This window comes from Pseudoliparis swirei, chromosome 22 (genome assembly GCF_029220125.1).
Source record: "Pseudoliparis swirei isolate HS2019 ecotype Mariana Trench chromosome 22, NWPU_hadal_v1, whole genome shotgun sequence".
In the NCBI taxonomy this organism is placed as follows: Eukaryota; Metazoa; Chordata; class Actinopteri; order Perciformes; family Liparidae; genus Pseudoliparis; species Pseudoliparis swirei.
Genome location: NC_079409.1, coordinates 7,109,093 through 7,130,375, shown reverse-complemented (window position 1 = coordinate 7,130,375; position 21,283 = coordinate 7,109,093).

Genomic DNA, 21,283 nt, shown 5'->3' with positions numbered 1-21,283 from the left:
TCGCTGACGTCACTGGAACTGGATTGGATCATGTCCCAGTCGACGACACGCAGAGCGTCCTGTAGCTCAGCCTCTGATTGGTCAGACCACCGCGTTACGTTCCTCGTCACTACCGCTTCCGCGATCTTTTGTCGGTACTCGGAAGCAGAAAAATGGCGGCATGGTCTGATTTGCGAACGGAGGAGAGAGACAGCCTTGTAGCCTCTCTTGAATGGCGTATAGCAGTGGTCCAACGTTCTTTCCTCTGGTAGCACACGTAATGTGCTGGTGAAAGTTCGGCATGACTTTTTAGGTTTGCCTTGTTAAAGTCCCCAGCCACCACCACAGCCGCGTCGGGATACTTGTTCTGATGCCGACATAACACATCGTGTAGGTCCGATAGTGCTACGTCGGTGTCCGCTTGTGGTGGAATGTAGCGGCTGTGGTGATGACCGAGCTGAACTCCCGGGAAGGTAGAATGGACGGCATGAGATCGTCAGATGTTCCAGGTTCGGCGAGCAGGAACGAGAAAGAGTCTTAATGTTCTTGGGGTCGCACCACTTGTTGTTAGTCATGAAGCAAACCCCTCCACCCTTAGATTTACCAGACTCTTCCGTTCTGTCTGCACGGAAAACAGAGAAGGACTCGGTTGGGCATATGACTCGATCCGGCACCAGCGGGTTCAGCCATGTTTCCGTCAGACAAAAGATGTTACAGTCCTCATGTCCCGTTGGAATCTGATCCTTGCCCTAACATCATCCATCTTATTTTCCAGAGACTGGACGTTAGCAAGAAGGATGCTGGGCAGAGGTGGACGGTGGGCTTGAACTCTCAGTCTGTTCCGAATTCCGCTCCGTTTCCCTCGATGTTTTCGTCGTCTCCCCGTAGTAGCGGCTCCACTGTTGTTGATGTGGTTCGCTCGTACGATCTCTGCCGGCCACGCTGGATCGATGGAAAAAGTGGACAAAAACCCTTGTTTTGCGCAAAAGTTTATGTCCAAAAGTGTGCTGTGGTCGTATGCTGTTAGTGCCGATGTGTTTGTGGCAAAGAAAACATTAAAACTAAAAGAGCGCACAATCTCCGCGGAGCTACCTCGACGGCGTCTGGACACAGCCGCGCCATCTTCACTGGCGCGGCTGTGTCCATTGTCCCCCCCCCCTCCCCCCTTTTGTTGCTGGTCTTTTCATGTTCTCCCTTTTGTTGTCTCAACCTCGCCATCTCTTCCCGTCCCAGGGGGCGGCCATCTTTCCCCTGGCACCAGATCCCAGTGGACGCACACGGGAGCCCCGCCCCCGCCGCCGCCGCGCTGCAGTTAGCTGCTCGCGCTGTGCCGAGGCTCGTCTCCCGCGGTGCGCTCTCCCCAAAGGGAATTCCCACCAGAGACAATGGGCAGCTTACCAGGGTAAACAACTGCTTCCTCCTTGCCAGCCCTGCGACAAAGGCACAGACAGCGAAAGGGGAAGAAGAAGTGCAAATATAGCACAATACTGCTTGGTAGCAGGGGAAAAAACAACCACAATGCACGGCGCCGAGTCAGACGCATCCCTCTCAGTGCTTTAGACGTTTAGAATCAATGGCAACACAATCACACTCACAATATGTAATTGTGGCTCCGGCTGCCTCTTTGATTTAGTCAAACAATTGCTTTAGTTTGCGGGGGAAAATCCATAAGAACTAATTTTCAGTATCGCCAATGGGGAAGGGAGAAGAAAAAAAAGTCTCATCAAGAAAATCCAATGAATCAGGAAACAGTTGGAACCCGAGTGCGGTGGAAAAAAAAGTGAGCCTGTCTGACGTCACGATTATGTCAATGCGTTTTGTGTGAGAGGCTGATATGAAAGGATGGTTTTGTCTTGAAATTCATATCCACTTACTGCCAGGGCAGGGCGGTGTACCTCTCCAAGTAATGGGTGTTTACAATATAAAAGAAGAGGAAAAATAGCCACTTCTCTTTGCTCAGACATGAAACCCTCTTGTGAAATTAGGCTGATAAAAGGGCCTTGTGACGTCGGACATTTTCCCAACCTTGCCCGTGAGCATTATTAATGTCATCCTTGCGGCATGTCATCTTTCTGCATCTCCAACTCCGGCTCAATACGCCAACAAGCAGAGGGCCGGGACTCCTCGGCGCTTTGCCAGAACAACAGTGGAGTCACCATGCAGCCTTGTCAACATGTTCCCCCCCGAGCGGGTAGAAGCCGGGAAGAGCCTCGAAACACACGTTGCTGTGCGTATCGTCGGCAAAGGGTTAATGTCGGTTTGGTTCCTGGTTCGCCTTCAGAGGGGGAAGAGTGGGGGGGGAGGAAGTGAAGCGGCGTTGAAACAAATAGCAGCGTCGGGAGAGACGTGTGGCCTTCGCTTAAACAGAGCCATAAATCAGCAGACTGACACGGAGAGAGGGCAGGAGAGGGAGAGAGAGAGAGAGTGTAAGAGAGCGGGAGACAGAGCAAAACCAAAAGTGAGACGACAACAGCATAACATTACCGGTGTTTAGCCCCAACAACCTGCAGGATGAACTCTTCTTCTTCTTCTTCCTGCATACTTCTTTTATGCCGTATAAATGTTCTCTCTTTTCTTCCCACAGTGTGCATGTCTCACTTTATAGTTCCCCCTCTAGTGAGGTGGTGTGCGATTGTAACCCCTTTACCTTCATGTATTTTCAAACATATAGCTGCAGCACCGTGTTTGAGATGCTCATGGGACTTTTTTTTTCCTCCTTCTTTTTTTAAAGAGGAGAGAAGCGCAACAAAAACTGCTAATGTTTGAAAGCGTCTCGTACATGTGTTATGATATTACATTGATATTTCTCATATCAAAAACTCCTGCAAAAAACATTGTGTAACCCACTGATTGGCTCAGGGGAGGAAAGACTTTTAATTGGCCAATCCAGGACCCGAGTCCTGATAAATATCCGGGTCAAGGGAGGTCACTTCCTGTTTTCGTGTGGATGCAGACAGCGGTCAGGTTTTTGAGATACCAACTTTGTATCCGAGGAAGATGGCGAGCTACCCACGAGATGGATGAATACAATGCCCACTGTGAAAGTTTCTTCTCATTATACATATGTTTACTTGATTTATTTTTATGTTCAGTAAAAGCCCTTAACTTCAACTATTTGATTTTGTGTTTTTTCACACACGACTTGAGCTCCATAGTCGAATCTGGAGACAACATTTTAGACATTAGAAATTAAATCTTGAAATTGAGCCACAGGCCACAATTGCATGGGCGCTTTAGTGTGAACGCGTCTGAGCGCACAAGTGTGTGTGTGTGTTGTGTGTGTGTGTGTGAGTGCGTGTGCGGTTTTATACGGTGCGTGGCTGTGAAGTTCAGCATCTGCCTCCTCACAGGCGAGAGGATTAACAAGCCTCTTTGGAGTTGCAAAGCGGAATGGGGTGAACATGCATGCGGATTACATACAGGGAGCATCATCTTGCCGTTACGCTTTTAATGACGTCCTGTGTGTTTCAACCTGCGTGCGTGAAAAGGCCCACATTGCGTGAGGCTTGCCAGGCCTCGAGGTTTACCAAAAAAAAAACGCTAATACATTCGGAGTGTGTCCCTAAACCCAGGTAGGGGCACAATCTCGGAGATATCTCATGCACAGAGGTGTGTGTTCAAGCTGCGACCCGCCCCGTGTCACTCATTTAGTCCCGACTTGTGAGGGATTACCGCAGCGTGGTTCTTGTGCTGAGGTGGCGGAATAGAAGAAAGAAAAGGGATAAGGAAGCGATACCGGGCTGAACGCGTCTGTGCTTTACATACAGGCCCGGTCTCCAGGAGACCGGTCGCAGTTGTGTCGGACCCCGCCGAGGGGAGACGTTAATGTGTGTTATCCGTTGCCATCGGAGTGGAAAGAGAGACGGGAATGGAGAGATGCAGCACAGGTGTTCATGAAATGACATGGTTTATCTGGTTTTGTTAAAGCTGGATAAATCAAATAGGCTAGCCAAGGGTTTTCCAACTGCACGCTTTGAAAGTGAGCCTGGTAGCGCCGTTTGGAACCGCAGAGTGAAAGGAAGGAGGGGAAAAAAAGGAGATTTGGCGCGTTTGTGTGATATACTGGAGCAAAGCATGCAATTGCCCCCTGGATTTCCACAGTTTAGGCGCAAAGTATGTGCAAATTATTTCATTCACCTGACACCAAAGAACAGCGGTCGCCTGGCACTTTCAGAGAAAATTTAATTAAGCGCCCAGAAAATGTTCGTGAAAAAACTTGGAGGGATATAGAATGGATTTATGGCTTTAAATCTGATGGAGCTTGATACTAATGCGGTATAAATCCTCTCCTTTCATTATGGTATTATATGAAATGCATTGGAATGGAGCGATGGATCCTATTTGACATTCCGTTACCGGAGCAGTTGCTTCACACTTAAGCCCTTTAAAGCTAATACATAAATGTAACATTACATATAGCCGCAGCTCCCAACAGCAGTTTCTTCTTCTTCTTCTTCTTCTTCCGACTGAATCAGCAAATGTGAGATGATTTTCCCAAATGGTTTAATTACTCAAACAGATTGAGGAGCGTAATGATGTTTTGCCTCTCCAATGGCAACAATGCTGCTAATCGGCTCAGCTATTATTACGACAATGAAAATGAATCATAAGATGCTTTTTCCTTTTTACAATATGTTAATGTCGCACACTGTAATCGACTGGGCTCACGGAACAGTTTGGATTGGGGAACGTTTTTTTAGAGAATTTTCATTTTGACATCAAGACCAACGAAAGGATGTAATCTTATATCACGTCGTCTCTTTTTCATTTAAAGAACTTCCGTTTTTTGGAAGGAGCCGGTGAGACTATTCTATTTCTTTCTTACTTGTAGCAGACTTATCCACACACACACTGACCTACATGGTCTAAATTATGTACACAAAAAATATATATATTGATTAGGAAACTCCCTCGAGAAGAGAGATTGTTTTTTTTTGGCCGGCTTTCAACGGACAAATAAGACGTCACTCAAAGACGAACACGAAGAGGGTTTCCAGATGTTTCCTTTCTTTTTTTGGTTTCAGCGCAGGTCATCACCGATGCATCCGATTCCTATCTTGTCCACTGAGTGGGCCACTGAAGGAGCACTGCAGGTGGTGGGTGTGTCGAGATGGGGTCCATTTGGTCCAGTGTCATTTGGTGTGGGGGGACGGCGCAGATGCATTGTGCCCCGTGGCGTGGCTGTGGCGGCGGCACGTATGGGCCCCATTGTGCTGCGATTATGTAGGACGAGCACGCCGCCTGCTAATCCGCCTGTGGGAGGGTGCATGCCTGTGAATTATTGCACTTTGGGAGAGGGAGGGGAAAAAAACAGACGGGAGATGAGGAGCACGGGAAGAAGAGGAAGAGGAGGAGGAGCGAGAGACAGAGAGAGAGAAGCCCCCTTGGCTGTGATTATGAAATGGTCTGTCACAGATTAAGGCTACAGGGATGCAGGCAGAGATGAGCCAGAGCCTCCCACAGAGACTCTGGCTAGTCAGGCTGCTTCAGTGAGCCTACCTGAGGTTATACACGCCTCGCATCCACCGACGGATGAGCGGCGAGCACACGCATGCTGGGGGAAAGAGAGGGAGGGAAGGCAAGGAGAAAATGAGAGGGAGGGAGCGATTGAGAAGGAGAGGAGAAAGCGTGAAAACAAACATGCTCCAAATAGGCTGGCAATTGAAAGAGAAGGGAAGAAAGAGGAAGAGAGGGAGAGAGAGCTGTGCCCAAGGAAAAACAGAAGGAAATAAAAGGGAAAGGGGAGAGGGGGCTTGAGAAGCCTGGCAGCCACAAAAGCCAGTGACTAAAATAAGACCCGTGTGGCTATTGTCTGTTTCCAGGAGGGCTTTGGTGATAAAAAAAATAAAAAGAAAAATCATTTTAAAAGCCCACGCTGTTTGTCTTTCTCTTGCCTTGCCCTCCTCGAGAGCAGAGATACCTGGAGATTTTTTAAAAAAAATAGAGATGGAGGAGAGAGTATGTCAGGAGTGAGTTCACAAAGTGAAGGATGGGTGTCTTTTGCAGGTTTGTATAATTATACCGGGAGTCTTTAACCTAAGCATCTATTATTTTCACGCCTGGCAGCTTGAGAGGTGTGCAGCGTTGTGAAAAGGATAAGAAATACTCAACTCTTCACTGATTGATTGACAACTACAGCCCGCGCAGTTCCGTCCAATCACACGCTCCACTGTCAGGTTGATTCCCCCCCTCCCCGGCTTCGAGAGGGGAAGAAAAGCCGCTGCCAGAGTTTGTTACGGCAAAAACATCCACGTTTGAGTGGCAGGCCGGCCCTCTTTCAGGACAGACGGAGCCAATCAGCCTAATTAGACCGATGGTATTTCCAGGTTTTGTATCTACAAGGCTGGGATTTGTGAGTTTTAGGATTTAAGTTTCAGCCTTTTGTTTCAGGATTCACTAGGGCTTGCAAGTCTCCTTCACCGAAAGTCAGACGGGAAGTAGATATGGGAGCATGACAAGCATCGGTAGGAGTTTCATACAGGTGGAGGCAGATGGTTTTTTGTTGGTGGTAAATCATAAATGTGTTGGGAATAATGAAAAGAGGAGAAAACTTATCCCACGACCACGATCCCCTGAATAAATAATGTGTGTTTGATACTGAAGGCGTCATATGGTTGAGATGAAGCGCTCGTCAGATCATCGCACAGCCTCTCTAACTCATCTTTCAGACATCGGAAATGTGGTGCGCTTTGTCCGACAATTTATGGACTTTTTCCGAAAAGCACGACCATGTCGCACAGTGATTGGCCGAATGTGTGATCCACATTTGTAACAGTTTAGCTCCACACCTTCCTTTTATTACCTTCGCATTGAAAATGCCAGAAGGTTATGTTTTGATCGCTGTGTATTTATTTATTTATTTATTTATTACCTTCGCATTGAAAATGCGGAAGGTTATGTTTTGATCGCCGTGTATTTATTTATTTGTATGCGTGTTACTCGCATAACTCAAAAAGTATTAAACCGAATCGCATGAAATTAGGTGGGATGATTTGTTATTATCCGGGGACCATTTGATTAGATTTTAGGATCGATCGGGTCAAAGGTCAAGGTCATGAAAAGGTCAAAATCTTCTTTTTACCATAGCACGGTCAATTTTTATCCAATTGGCATGCAACTAATGCCAACATGTTCATAAGTCAATGCCCAATCTTGTCATATGCGAAGGTATGCGCTCTACCGAGTGCCCATTCTAGTTTATTTATTTATTTGTATGCGTGTTATTCGCAAAACTCAAAAAGTATTGAACCGAATCGCATGAAATTTGGTGGGATGATTGTTTATTATCCGGGGACCAGTTGATTATATTTTGGGATCGATCGGGTCAAAGGTCAAGGTCAAAGGTCATGAACAGGTCAAATCTTCTTGAATCACATGGAATTTGGTGGGATGATTGGTTATTATCCGGGGACCATTTGATTAGATTTTGGGATCAATCGGGTCAAAGGTCAAGGTCAAGGTCATGGAAAGGTCAACATCTTTTTTTTGCCATAGCACGATACATTTTTGTCCAATTGGCATGCAACTAATGCCAAAATGTTCATAATTCAATGCCCAATCTTGTGATATGCGAAGGTATGCGCTCTACCGAGTGCCCGTTCTAGTTATTAGTTGTTTTCATCCTGTCTCTAACTATCACGTCATTCCAGATCCTGCTTCCCATCTCGTCAATCCAACTCCCTTCACCTGCCTCTGATCACTCCCTCGTTAGTCCCTCATTACCTTCACCTGGTCTTCATGCCCATCTCACCTGTTGCCCATTCCCTCGTTAGTCCCTCTCTACTTAGGTTCCCTCACTTGCGCTTGTCCTCTGCCAGATTGTCTTGTGTTCTCCAGTGTTATTAGAGTATATTCCTGACCTGCCTGCCCTGACCTCTGATTCTCTGCCCCGCCCCTATTTGGACTTGTTTGCTTCTTGGACTGATCTCCTGGTTTTGACCCAGCCTGTTTTCAACTAAAGACATTCATCTTTGTTACTCCTGTCTGAGTCGTGCTTTTGGGTCCACTCTAATAGCATCGTGACAACATTTGCACGATCGTCACATCTTCATACCTTCCTAGGAATGCGTTTCCATCCACCACATAAGAATTTAGAAAGTCACAAAAAGGTTTTAACTGATTCAATAAAAAGAAATAAAAAAATGGCACAAAGGAACTGATGAGAGAGTTTAGTTCCCCACATTAATACATCAAGCAAACATCAGTATCATCAGACATCGACGTGTGGTTGGGGCTTCTTCTTCTTCTGCAGTAGCTTAAAACCAGATGATCATTTCAACATGTACAACTTCCTTCTTCATTGGCAGATTTGGTTAAAGTTAGCATGATAACCTGTTTTATGATGGCATTTTTTTTTTTCTCCCGGTGAGTGAGGGCATTCAGAGCATCTATTTAACGCGATCCCACTTTACATGGAACAGTTTGTCCCATCCCGCTCTGGCCAATTTCCTAAAATGGCCCAAACATAAATAGTACTGTATGTTTTGACCGGGTGACCTTGGAAAGTAAAAAAGCCACGGTTAACATTTCTATAATTACATGGTCGGCGAGTCTCTTATGGGGATGTAGGAGAAGCAAAACGTGAATTTGCATATTCAGAGTGTTTTATTTGTCCTCCCATAGAGTCTGCTGCTTACCGGCTTTGTATAGAGACTCAAGGACACAGAGCAGTACTTTAAACAGCATAACAACCATGTGACCCTATTGTGACCATACTGCTGCATACATGCTACTCCTTACCCACCGGACCACATTATGGGAGAGGATAACCCTTTAAAAAGCGGTGAGTTATTACAACATCTCAGCCTGACACGCCTGTGACAACCCGAGCTGATGCCAGATAATTGCCCTCATGCTCGCCACTTAATGAACATAATTACCACATTCTTCGGTGTTCACCCCGTGATTAATTGTTACAACATTTCTTTGTTGAGTTCCCGACAAATTAGCCCCACGTACCACCATTGCCATTTTCACATCAGGCAATCATAAAGTACGCAAGCAGGCACTCATAAAGGCAGCCCGGAGCCACTTGAGAGCCATGTTGGGATTATTGAAGGAGGCAGAGGAAGTTAAGGACTCACCAATCAGTCAGTTATAATCATTGGGGAAAGGTTTCTGAAGCCGTCATTCCTCCAGGAGAGGAGAAGAGGGGATCTCATGAGAGCTGTATCCGGCGTTTCAGGGAGCTGTGCGCACACACACACACACACACACACATACAGACAGACACTCATTGCTTTACTCAGTCGCACACACAAAAATAATATGAACGGGAGGATCTGAATAACTCCAAATGACTCAGAAATCATCGGCGCGCATGGAAAAAAAAAAAAATTTCACTTTGAGCTCCGTGACACCTGTGAACTTAAACGAAAACATGTCTGTACGCGTCAAATGGAACAAAAGTTCTAATCCGAGTCTTGAGCTCGTGTTTGGGGGCAATTAGCTCGGGACATATTTCACAGACGACCTAATTGAGAAGCTGTCACCAAGTTAAGCAAGGCTCGTCCGGAGAGCGTTTGCTTAATAAGCCATGGCCTAATGCAATAAGGTGCCGATTCCCAATCAGCCATGACAAAGTCTAATTTATGCCAGGCCAAATGAGCAGGAGGAGTGGGGGTCAGGGGACCGGGGGGAGTAATGATCGTGACCGTTGGAAAGCGTGATATAAAAAAAGAGGTTTTCGGAGAGACGAGCGCTGCAGCCGAAAAGCAGCCCTTCTTTGTGAGTAAGATGAAGCGTCGAGCGCGGCCTCCTGCTGAGAGGAGCGTGCGCCGCGCGCCTCCCTCCGTTCACTTGTCCCGTGTGAACGTACACACACACAAACACAGTTTCACGTGCAGACACACACAGACGCATGTGTACAGTACGCGCAACCCGCGGCGCTCCGGCGTGATTGATTCGGCGAAGCGTCGGATCGCTCACTGTGACAAATCGCTGGCTGACAGCCCAACACACACACACACACACAAAAAGAAAAAAAATCCCACACCCTAACGCCTAACCTGTGAGGGGGACTGGGGCACAGGGAGGGGGCTGACCTAGCAGCAGGCCTCCACAGCTGTCTCCATCAGACCTCCCTTTTCTCTCTTTCTCTCTCACTCGCCTCTTTCTCCCTCCGTCCCATTCCCCTTTTCTTCATCCCTCCCTCCCTGGTCGCCCTTATCACTTTTACCTCTTTTATATCCCCTCCTATACTTCTGTATCCTCATCAGTATCTCTGTGAGGTATTATGTCCCTCCCTCCCTCTCTCTCTCTCTCTCTCTCTCTCTCCTTCTCGGGGAGTGATAGATTCCCTCTCAGTTCATTTATCCTGGAAGCGGAGGAGACGGCAGTGTGATGCGATCCATCTCGCCGGCGATGGAGGGAGCGCGGCGTCCCTGATCACAGGCCCTATCAATCTCACTCATAGGGGCCGGATCAGCGCCGCTGTCAGACAGCAGACACACACGGCCCGTTTGCCTGCCTAGGACTTCCTACTGTACCAAGCGCACTGGCACTCACTGGGGATGTGACGGAAGCTGGGATGGGGAGACCCACAGAGGGGATGCTGAGGTTTCCGGAGCTCCAGAGAGGGAGATATACGTTAGTTCTGCTCAGATGCTGCTGGCAGGACGTGAATAGGGGTGAAATGAGTTGAAGCCATGTTGGGAAAGATCCCATATGTTTCTAGCAAAGCCGTGACAGCGGTTTGTACTGAATATGTCAAATGTCACAGTTATATATGTGTCTTTTGTGTTCAGTAATTAACTGCTGGAATAATTACTCAATGTGTCACCTTTGTTATATATTCATCATCATGCAGAATTGCCAAAACGTGCTTGTTTCATGTTTTCAGATATTTAAAAAAAGGGCTACTGTTCTAAATGTTTGGCCGTTTAATGAAAATAAATATTGCAAGAGAAAAGTTTGAATTCCCCGTATCCGGTCCGCCGGTCCGTTACCTCCGCCAGGCGTGAGCCCGTGGGAGAAGTTGTGTGTTCTGTGGCGTGTGCGTCCATGCTTCTCCGACTGAGCGAGTGTCCACGACTAATCTTGCATGCTGTTGCGGAAAACCTGCACAATATGGTGGGTCGCCAGTTCCGGCTGCATGCTCAAGGACCAATCACGGTTGCAGTGACTCACACTTTGTCAAAAACACCCTTCATTGTCTGTTTGATAGACTGCCACTGACCGCCTGCTTACTCCTCACCCAGCCAACCACACCCGCCGGTATAGGGGCTATTGATGGGAACACAGCTGAGTGCATCGACTCTTCTAGGTTCATGCCTATAGCGCCCACACGACGCTGCTGGCCTTGTTGTCTATGCGAGCAGCTGTCTTATCTTACATCGTATATGCGACTCCTGAAGCTCTTACGAAAGAGACATTTGAAGGCACAGTTTGTGGCTTAGAGGAAGGCTATAAGTATAAAACAAAAGGGGATTGTAATCAATGCTTATTTTGTTGTGCAAAACCATTGTGAAGTTCAGAAAGAAACGGGAAAAGAACAAAGCTAAAGCCCCGCGACTACGTTCTACAGCACTGGTTGGATTCATTAAGTCACACAGTACAGCGCTGGTGGTTGGAGACACACCTGTCGGAGATCTGCACTCTGCTGGGTTTAAATAAAACATCAGGTATAAAACTCACAATGTGAAACAACAACATCGAGCCGCTGCATCAGCCAATTAGAAGATGAGTCAAATCACAAACACCATTTCAATTTGTTTGAAAACCCCTAAAATGAGTCGAAAGAATGCAATAGCAAAATAGAAAATACTGGATGTGTTATAAAATAAAAAATATATATAAAAAATTTTCAATCACAATATTGGTATTTTCTTATCTCAATTGCAATATATATCAAGATATAGCATTGTTTTTTTGTAATATAATAAATAAATAGTTTATATGAAATATCAAAATGGGTTTTGAGGATTTAAATACTTTTTAGAAAAGTAATTTACGGTAAACTGGAGAGTGAACCATTCGCCCGCCATGCGAGCCACATCGAGAGAGAACTGCAAATATGTTTGGCAAACATTTTGAGTTTTGGCAAATATTGGCAATATTAGGATTCTTATTTTAGCGGCAGCATTTCAATCCATGTCTGACCGTATTTGCCGACACACTTGCCATACGCTGTATCAAAACGCATCAAACTCTACTTGACACTCAAGTACACAAAATCACCATCGGCCGTGACATGAACCACCCTATACACACACTCCCCTTTACACACTCTGACACCCCTCAAAAAACACTTCCCTGCTGACGTGTAACACTCTCATGCACTCATCCACGGACACTTCATAACCTGACATGCATCACCCTGACACGCACACACACATGCGCGCATCCACACACACACATCAAAAGCAGTGGGCTGTAAAGCGCTGTCCCTATCCACCCCAGACTGCGTCGACCAATCAAATTAGGCCTGATCAAAACATGCCATTCAAAGCTAGGGCTGCTGGGGGGGGGGCGTTCAGGGGAGCGCAGCCGACGCTCTGACCTTGGGAGCAATTAGCATGACCAGAGAGGGAGCGAGACGGAGACAGAGACTGGGAGAAAGAGAGAGAGAGAGAGAGAGAAGGGGGGCTGAGCAGAATAAAGAAGGAGGTAATGCAAAGCACCCCCACCTTACTAGTTCTGCAAATGGGGATGGAGCCCTCTGAGGGCCCACTCAGCACAAGGCCCTGGTCTTAGCAACCTCGTCCTCCTCCTCCTCCTCCTCAGTCTCTTCACCCGAGCTCCCTGAACCCCCCCTGCCGCCTCCCGGAGTTCCCCAGTGCCTGCAGCTTTGGGCCCAGGTCTCCCCCTCAGGAAGCCGAGGCCTCGTCCCTGCGTCTTCTTCAGACTCGCTCGCATTAGACTCTGCGTGTCGGATTACATTTTGTAGGTCATTCGGTTCCATAAGGTCGCCGCGTGTGTTTGAGGTCGGACGGCGACACCGCGCGCTGGATTTTTACATATTGCAGAGTTCCGTCGCTCACCTTTCAAACGGGGGTTGACTGAGATCAATAACGTCATTGAACGACCTCGGCAAACAAGTGTCCGCACGCCTCCTCTACAGCAGCTCGCGGTGAATCAGTGTCAATCGCAGTATCAATATCTTCTATATTTGATAATATAAAGTGCAGTGACCCCCCCCCCCCCACCCATCACTCACTTACAACTCCTCCGTTTCAAAGGCAGCATAATTGTAATGCAAACACATTCGTCGTCGACCATGTATTCCGCAAGCGTAGGAGAGACACTAACCTGATCCCTGCAACCCCCCGCCCACGCCCATCTACCTGGGAATCTAAATTCAATTGACTGCCAGACAGAGGAGGTTTGAGGTTAGAACCATACAGTAAGGAGAGGCTGGGCAGGGCGGCCTAACTGAGGTGCGCAGGTTCAAATTGTTTTCTATAAGTCACCTCTACAGGGGATTTGTGTTTATCCCCGGCCATTGATTTGTAGCTGGGGTGCTTTGGGTGAGAGGGATTTGCTGAGAAGGGTAAGGAAGACAGACCAAAGAGGGGAATCCAAGAGAGACCCAAAGAGGGTCCACCGTCCTTCCCTTGGACCTCCACGGAGAGGGGAGTTGAGGGATGAAAACTGTGTTAATTTGTTTGTATAGGTTTCTCAGTACAATGTGTTTAATTATATTTTATGTGGTAGGTTTAAGCACATATTACATCTAAAACTAGTTTGTGATTTGTTTAAAATGAATTTAAAAAACAGAGAATTAAGCACTAAAGTCATTTATTAAGTAAAAACAGCAAATTCCTATTTACATGATCTTCAATTTTACAATTTTCTTCTATTCTCTGTTTTATTGTAATAGAAAAAAAATTAAATATATTTGGGTTCTGGACTTTTAATCCCACAAAAGTAGCAATGTGATGTCTCTAAAACGACGTATGGCAATTTATTCTCTAATGAATCAATTAATCATAAAATGTCTCGCACGACAATCAATAATGACAAGGGTAATTAATCGCAGCCCTAATTGGGTCGACAGTGTACGTCCTGTGTTTACGTCGAGGTGCAGTCTGTGTTTCAGAGCGGTGTGTTTGAGAGTCGAGTTTCATTTCAAGTTCAAGAAGTCGATGGACAAGACTTTCATGACACACTCGCTCATACTCATCATGTCATGCTAAACACTTTGGCATCAATCCGACATTGTGGTATTATTTTGTCTTCTTTTCTTTCGGTCTATTGTGGTTTCGTCTTTCCTGTTACAATAAGACAATCCTGATCGCGGGGGATTCCACTTCCTGGCATTGTTCTCCCAAGCTCTTGTTATTCCGCGTCTGTTGTTCTCGTCTTATAATGTCGCCGCGTGACTCGCCTGTTTGAGATTCACTTAGTGGCTTAATTGCCGCTGAGCGTCGTCAATGCAAAGCGATAGACAAATGGAAAACAAATACAATCAACGCACTGTCTTATTAACCAGGTCGTCTGATCCTCCCCTACAACCCTCGTGCGAGACAAGACCGCGTCTCCGTGTGTGTTCTGTCCGCCACAATGTGCCGATGGAGACGCCGTGAAGCAAATGTAAATACGGGTTTGCATACGCACACAATGCAACGTTGGTATGTAATTGGGAAACGGTGGCGGGGAATGGCGACGACGACGCAAATAACTATTGGGTCCATCGCTTAGTTTGAAGAAAGTAAACAGAAGAGCAGCCAACTGCAAAATGAAGGCGCTTCATATAATACTGTATCTCTGTGTCGGTGTTTACGTTAATACAAACCGAAATAAACAAACTTTATCGATACAGTTCGTCAGGTACAATATTAGAATGGTAGCCAATCAAGAAAGAAAATATGTTGAAGGTCGAATAAAATGCATTAAACGTACTGCACATAAATGAGATAAAAGATGACCAAAATAACCAAACTTTATCGATACAGTTCCTCAGGTACAGTATTAGAATGGTAGCTAATCAAGAAAGAAAATATGTTGAAGAAAGGTCAAATAAAATGCATTATACATATTGCACAGAAATTAGATTAAAGATACCTCGGTCTGATTAACTTTGTCGATACTGAAAAGAAAAGGTACAAGTTTACGCTTGTACTTATTTTGATGATAGACTTAGTCTCAATATTAATCAGCCAGTTATTTTCATCTCTTGATTCATCCAACATTTGGTCATGAAATGGTTAAAAGAGTAAAATCAAAATGTAAACTTTGAAAGCCAAACGTCAAACACCCGCAAGCATTTAGTTTATCATCACGTGTCTACAAATCTACACACAGACACATTTGAGAAGTGAGTTTGTTGATATCTCAGCTTGAAACAGGACCAAGGCTATTAATTGATTATCAGAATAGTTGAAGATTATCTGTCTGACTAACAAATTAAATCTAAAATAAGTTACTCATCAAAAAAGCCACTGTAGCATCACGACAGATTAAGTCTACATAGCAAAAGTCATACTTCAAACTGCTCACAAGTTACAGTGGTGAACCATGTATGGATATGTTTTGGTGCTTGATCACTCATGCATGCTGTGGATTTCATCAAGGAGTGTGTATTCATTGGTGTTTGTTCAGTTTGGGGAGCGCGCCTCCGCTTGACAGTCATCTTGAGGGGCGTGCTTGCTATACCCATAAACAAGATCCAAATTAGCCGCTCGGAAAGCCTGTGGCCTTGAGTGGTGCTGTCTTACCCCCCAGCTACATTATTGAGCAATGCTAATGATCCAGGCTCGACTCATTTACTCCCTCCTCAACACCATTCCGCTGGCTCTCGCCTCAGATTTAGCCCGGCTGACTTTGCAGCGAGCTTCATCATTTTAGATATTTCAACCCTTCCCTTCTCCGAGAAAAAAAAAAAAAAAAAAAACAACATATACCCAGTGGGAGCGGGACTCTTCACTCTGACTTGCTGACTGACTCTCTCTCTCTCTCTCTCAAGGTTTTTGGTAAGCAATGCTGCTCCTCCAGGTTTTAATAAGCAGAGGATCGGACAGGGTGTGTGTGGGATGGGGGGGGTGTTTGTGTACATGCATGGCTGTTTGTATGTGAGCCAGTTTGAACGGTGAGCCGGTAACGAGACACACGCCCCCTCTACCACCACCACCACCAACCACCACCACCACCGACACAACCGACGCCGCTCCCACTGTTTACTCTTGCAAATCCTGAACGAGGCCGCGGTGCTCCGAAGAGAGCTTTGCTCCCGTTAATTGGTCATTAAAAGTAGTGGTCTGTGGGCCTCACTAAATCTTTAAACAGGCCATGAAATAATAAAAGGGGAGGTTTGTCACCGCTGTTCGCTCCCCAGAGCAGGCGGCGACAGGAGAGGGGAACGGGAAAGAGGAGCAGGACTCGGCTTTTGATCATGATCTGCGGAATTAACATGACTGATAATAATTGCTCTGTTCATTTCGGGCCTTGTAAATACATCGTGGAGGAGGTTGTCATTGATGTGTGAGGGGGTAGAAGAGAGGTGGGCTGGAGGGGAAGATTGTGGCAGTAATCAGGATCAGTGTGAAAAACACAAAGTCCTGTTCGACACAGGTTGAGACAGCGATGGCGTGTTGCTCCTCGTCCTGGAGCTGCGGTGTTTGACAGTGTCAGATGTGTGTGCCGTTGCACTGTGAGAGGAAACGCTACTGAGGATGCTGAGGAACCAGCGATGAGCATCGCCCGACTGACTAATGATATCAAAGAAAGTCGGCTTTAAAAGATGACTCCGGCGGGATGGAGACAACAGGTGTCGAGGAAAACACACACACACACACACACACACACAGACCATATTGTACCCTCCTAAGCCCTGTGAGAGTAATGATTCTGTTATACTTGCATGGCTTCTCATATATTGATTTGGACCAGGAGGAGGCCCCTCCCGTAGGGGGGCCCCATTCCTCGTCTCCCCACCCGGGTGCTATTGTGCCGGCGTGTGCATGTGTGCAAAATACCAGCAGTTGGTGTGTCAACATAGGCTGTGTGTGTGTGTGTGTGTGTGTGTGAGAGAGAAAACTGTGGATCTCCCTGACACCTATAGGAGTACCGACCTCTCCCCTCGCACACACACACAAAGTGTGCGCGCGTGTTCACGTACATCATTGTTGGGCTATCAGTTCAAGCCGTCAATAATCATGCAGTGGACTGTGAAGGGACAGCCATGACCCAGACTGCCCGTGGCGTGGAGTTCATGTGTGTCTGTGTGCAAGCGCGAGGAAGGATCCATACAATCCTGTGAGCTCACACTAACTAAAACACACACGCACACACACACACACACACACAGATAAAGAGAGCCTGATCGCTGACCTATGTGACCTTTCCCTCCTCGCTACCCTCCTTCTGTCTGTGAGTTGGCCTGTGTGTGTGTGTGTGTGTGTCCCATACAGACCGTTTTCCTCCCCTAACCCCACACCCCCAGTCCCCCCCTCTCCTCACTCTTCCACCCAAACCTCCCATTGTTTCCTCTCCTCCTCTCCATTGTCTCAGTTGAGAATGGAGGGATGAGCAGCCGGTGAAGAAGGATGCTGATTCAGAGAACCGTCGACAGAGAGGTTCATCATACAGGCTGAAGCAAAAAATACCAAAATACAAAATAAATGGTTTGCTGATGTGTTCTTTTGCAATCGCTAAACTTGAGACTGCAACAGAGGGAAAGATTCATCTGCTCTTTTATACCTTCTCCTTTTTAATCGACAAACAAATGTACACTTTATTTAATCAGAAATTAGCGTAACTATGTCGCCTTTTTATCTAACGCACGCAGTCCTTCGGTCATTTTCGTGCTTTTACGTCAAGTTTTACATTTTCACTGACAAAAGTGACGAAATTCCTCGGCGTATTTTCTGCCCAATCATACAAATTGTCCTCCTGGTTCCATCTTACCAACTACGACGCCGTGTTTTCTGAATGTCATCCATCATGCTTAACCTTCCTTTTATTGGAGAACATTGAAAATGCATCTCACTTAGAAGGTAACAAAGCTTAAATGTGTCTTGTTGCTACTTTGACTGCTGTATTTCAAGAGAACTGAACATGTGCAGGTAAAATATGATTCTACACAGAAGATACATTTGACCTATGAAGTAATATTAGGAAAACGGGCCTGTAAAATGCACATGGCAGCTAACTGGGTTTTGGCTGCCATCTTCAGGCGGTTGTGAGTATAACCCTCCCAACACAGGGTTTACAAGCCCTAGAGCTAAACATGGTGATTGTTCCTTCATGAAAATTAGATATCCCCACCCCTAATCTCTTCTAATTTCATTCAAGGATTTGTAGAAGCCATAACCCTAAGACGTACATTACACGTAATCATTAACTGTGGCGTCTGTTTACATAAATGCTCATCATCAGTTCCAATTCGTACGGATTTATATGCACATCGTAATCATTTGCCTCAAAAGCATGAATGGTTTATGCGTGTGAAATGAACAGCAGGAGAGTCACCATATGAATATATGGCAAGCCGAAGGCAAAAATAATCATTGTGGTTCAAACCACCAGAGATATTCACAGGAATAATGTCTCAATTCCCAGGAATATACCGTTCCAGCCAATGCAGCCAAGTTTACTTTTTGAACGACTGGACTTTTTTTTTAATGTACAAATCTATCCAGAGCATTAGGTACAGTGAGGAGATGTGTGCTTCAAATCATGCTCCGAACCCTCGGGGAGTTGTGGTATTAAATAAGATCTACCTTTGGAGCATTAGTGGAATTCAATATGTGCAATGTAATTATTCTGCTCAATAAGCCACTGGAGGAGGATATTCCATTTACGACACGCTCTAAAGCAGGTAGATTCAGAAGCTGTTTTATGTTCACGCAATATAGGCAAACATGCCACTGGTTAAAAGGGGAGAGAATATCAAACATACATCAACGGGTTTCATGTTAGTTCACAATTAAGAAGGGGAGAACATGTATGAATTTTGGAGCTGTTGGTGAAGAAGGAGCATGTGATGAGTTGAAAATCAACTTATGGTTCAAATCATCTATTAAACAGAACTGAAAAGTACAGTGCTGGTTTTTACAGATCTGCTGCTTTCCTCTGTTTATTAACATTGTAAATATGGGGCTGGGCAATAATGCAAAATGATGATTTATCATCTCAATGGAAACATATCGTGAGGAAATCAAATATCAAGATATCGCGACACACACTTTATGTTTCTACATTGATCATCTTTAGCATATGCTAATGCGAATTTTTCAGAATTTGCTAATTACAAAATCATGTGGTAGTTTCATATAGAATATGTATTTATAGGAAAACCCCAAAACATGCTATATTATGATGAATATCATTATCAAACTAAAAAAGACGCCCTGATAAGAATGTTGTTGAGTTTTACAAAAACATGCAACATGAAGAAGTCATGGGCTCCATGAAATTGTGTTGGGCTCTATTAATCAACATTTACGAAATCATTCAATGAATGATCAAAAGAAAAACTGCAGACTAATCAATAATGAAAAGCCATACAGGGTTTATATAGCATTATTAGTAGCATCACCATCACTAACAGAGAAAAGAACACGTGTCAAAGCATATCTAAGTCATTTTAATGAAACATAAAGGCTATGACAGTGAATGGCAATGCAAACAAGCAGCACAGTGCTGAAGCCTGTCTGCAGCATCACCGATTCAAAACATAAAGAGCGCAAGTTTGAAAAGAGAAAGAGAGGGAGGGGGCGGGGCGGGGGGGGGTGTAGGAGGAGGAGGGGGGGGGTATGCGTTTCATGCTGTCCCAGTTGCCTAAAGTGATTCTCTCAATAATGTATTAGAGCGCTTGTTTATTATTTACTGTTTACACTGCTCAACTCGTGCTGCTTGTGTGGAGTGACACTCTCGCCCGCGCCGCCTGCGCAGAGCAGGCGGAACAAGACGCGGCGCAGACAGACGTGGCAGGCGGGCGGGCGGGCAGCCAACCAGGCCGGGCAGCCACGCGCTCCACGCCATGCTCAGTTGATGCAAAGCCACTGGACTGAGAAATAAAAGACATCTCGGTTCATAGGAGCCGTTGTGCACGCATCCTGAGGTTGTCAAAGAAACACACACACACACACGCGCGCGCGCACACACAGAGGGGGTTGGAAAAGGGTGGGAGTGGGTGGGTTACTGATATTAATATTTATGTAGACACCTAACTGGCCACCACCCCACTCATCTGTTTCTTCATTTTCATTTCATTTTCATTTCATTTGATTTCAAAGTGGTCCTTTGTGTGAATTAAAACATGGCTGTGTGTGTGTGTGTGCTGCATGATGACAGCAGGTGCACAATGTGTGAAAGGTTGTTTTCTGCTTGTCATTAGACATAAAAGTGTTTTCTTAGCCTCAGACTAAAGAAAAAATTGACAACTGCTTTTCTTTTTCTTAGGTAATCCTGATTTTTTTTTTTAAAGAAAATCTCCTTCCTCTAGTTAATGATTGAGAATCATTTAAATTCTTCCTCGGGCAGGAGGGGTTTTATAGCTGAAAGCATGATTTAAAGGCCCAAACTCAGATCCATTGTTAAAAATAATGTTCACCACACTACTAAAATAAACAATAACAAACTTAATTGAAACCTGCTTTTACTCCATTGAAAAGTTGTTCATGTTTTCAGATCCTTCTTAAGGTCTGTTTAAATCAGTAATACTTTCAAATTCAGCAGGAAAACATGGCAATATTCTTGTGATATGTTAAAAATAAAAATAAACATTCACATTCTGCAAATTATACTTCTGAATTTGCCTTTAATTGAAGTTACTAAAAAGTATCCAGGAGGTAAACAAATAATACTATGGGAAATAAAGAACCAACATGTTTCAATGATGACCTGCCTCTTGGATTAAATGCATATCTTGATGTTAAATATAAAATAGAAATGATCCTCTAAGTATCCACTCGTACACGCGGAGCAGACTTCGCAGCTCCTCGCAGCACATGGGAAGTGTTTACTGGAGGAAGAAGCACACCGGTATGAGTCGGGTAATTACACATTTTAAAAAGTCTATCTCTGGTCATAGTGGGCGATAATTACATCCTCTTGTGTAGGCATTAAAGTAAATCAGTTCCCAGGCCAATTTCTTCGAAAAATGTAGAGGTAGACTCTCGAGCACACAACAAACACTTAACGTACCCCAAAAACAAAAACAACCACAAACACACACACACACACACACAGAGACACACGCGCAGCAGTTTCAAAGTCATAAAACGAGGGGACTTCAAATGCAGCTATTTGTTTGGGGCCTGTTGTCGTGGGAATAGGCAGCGCGACTGTGCTGGTTCATTAGAATTCCTTTCAAGTTGTGTAGTGCGGCCTCCCTATGTTCCTCTCCCCATATTCCCTGACC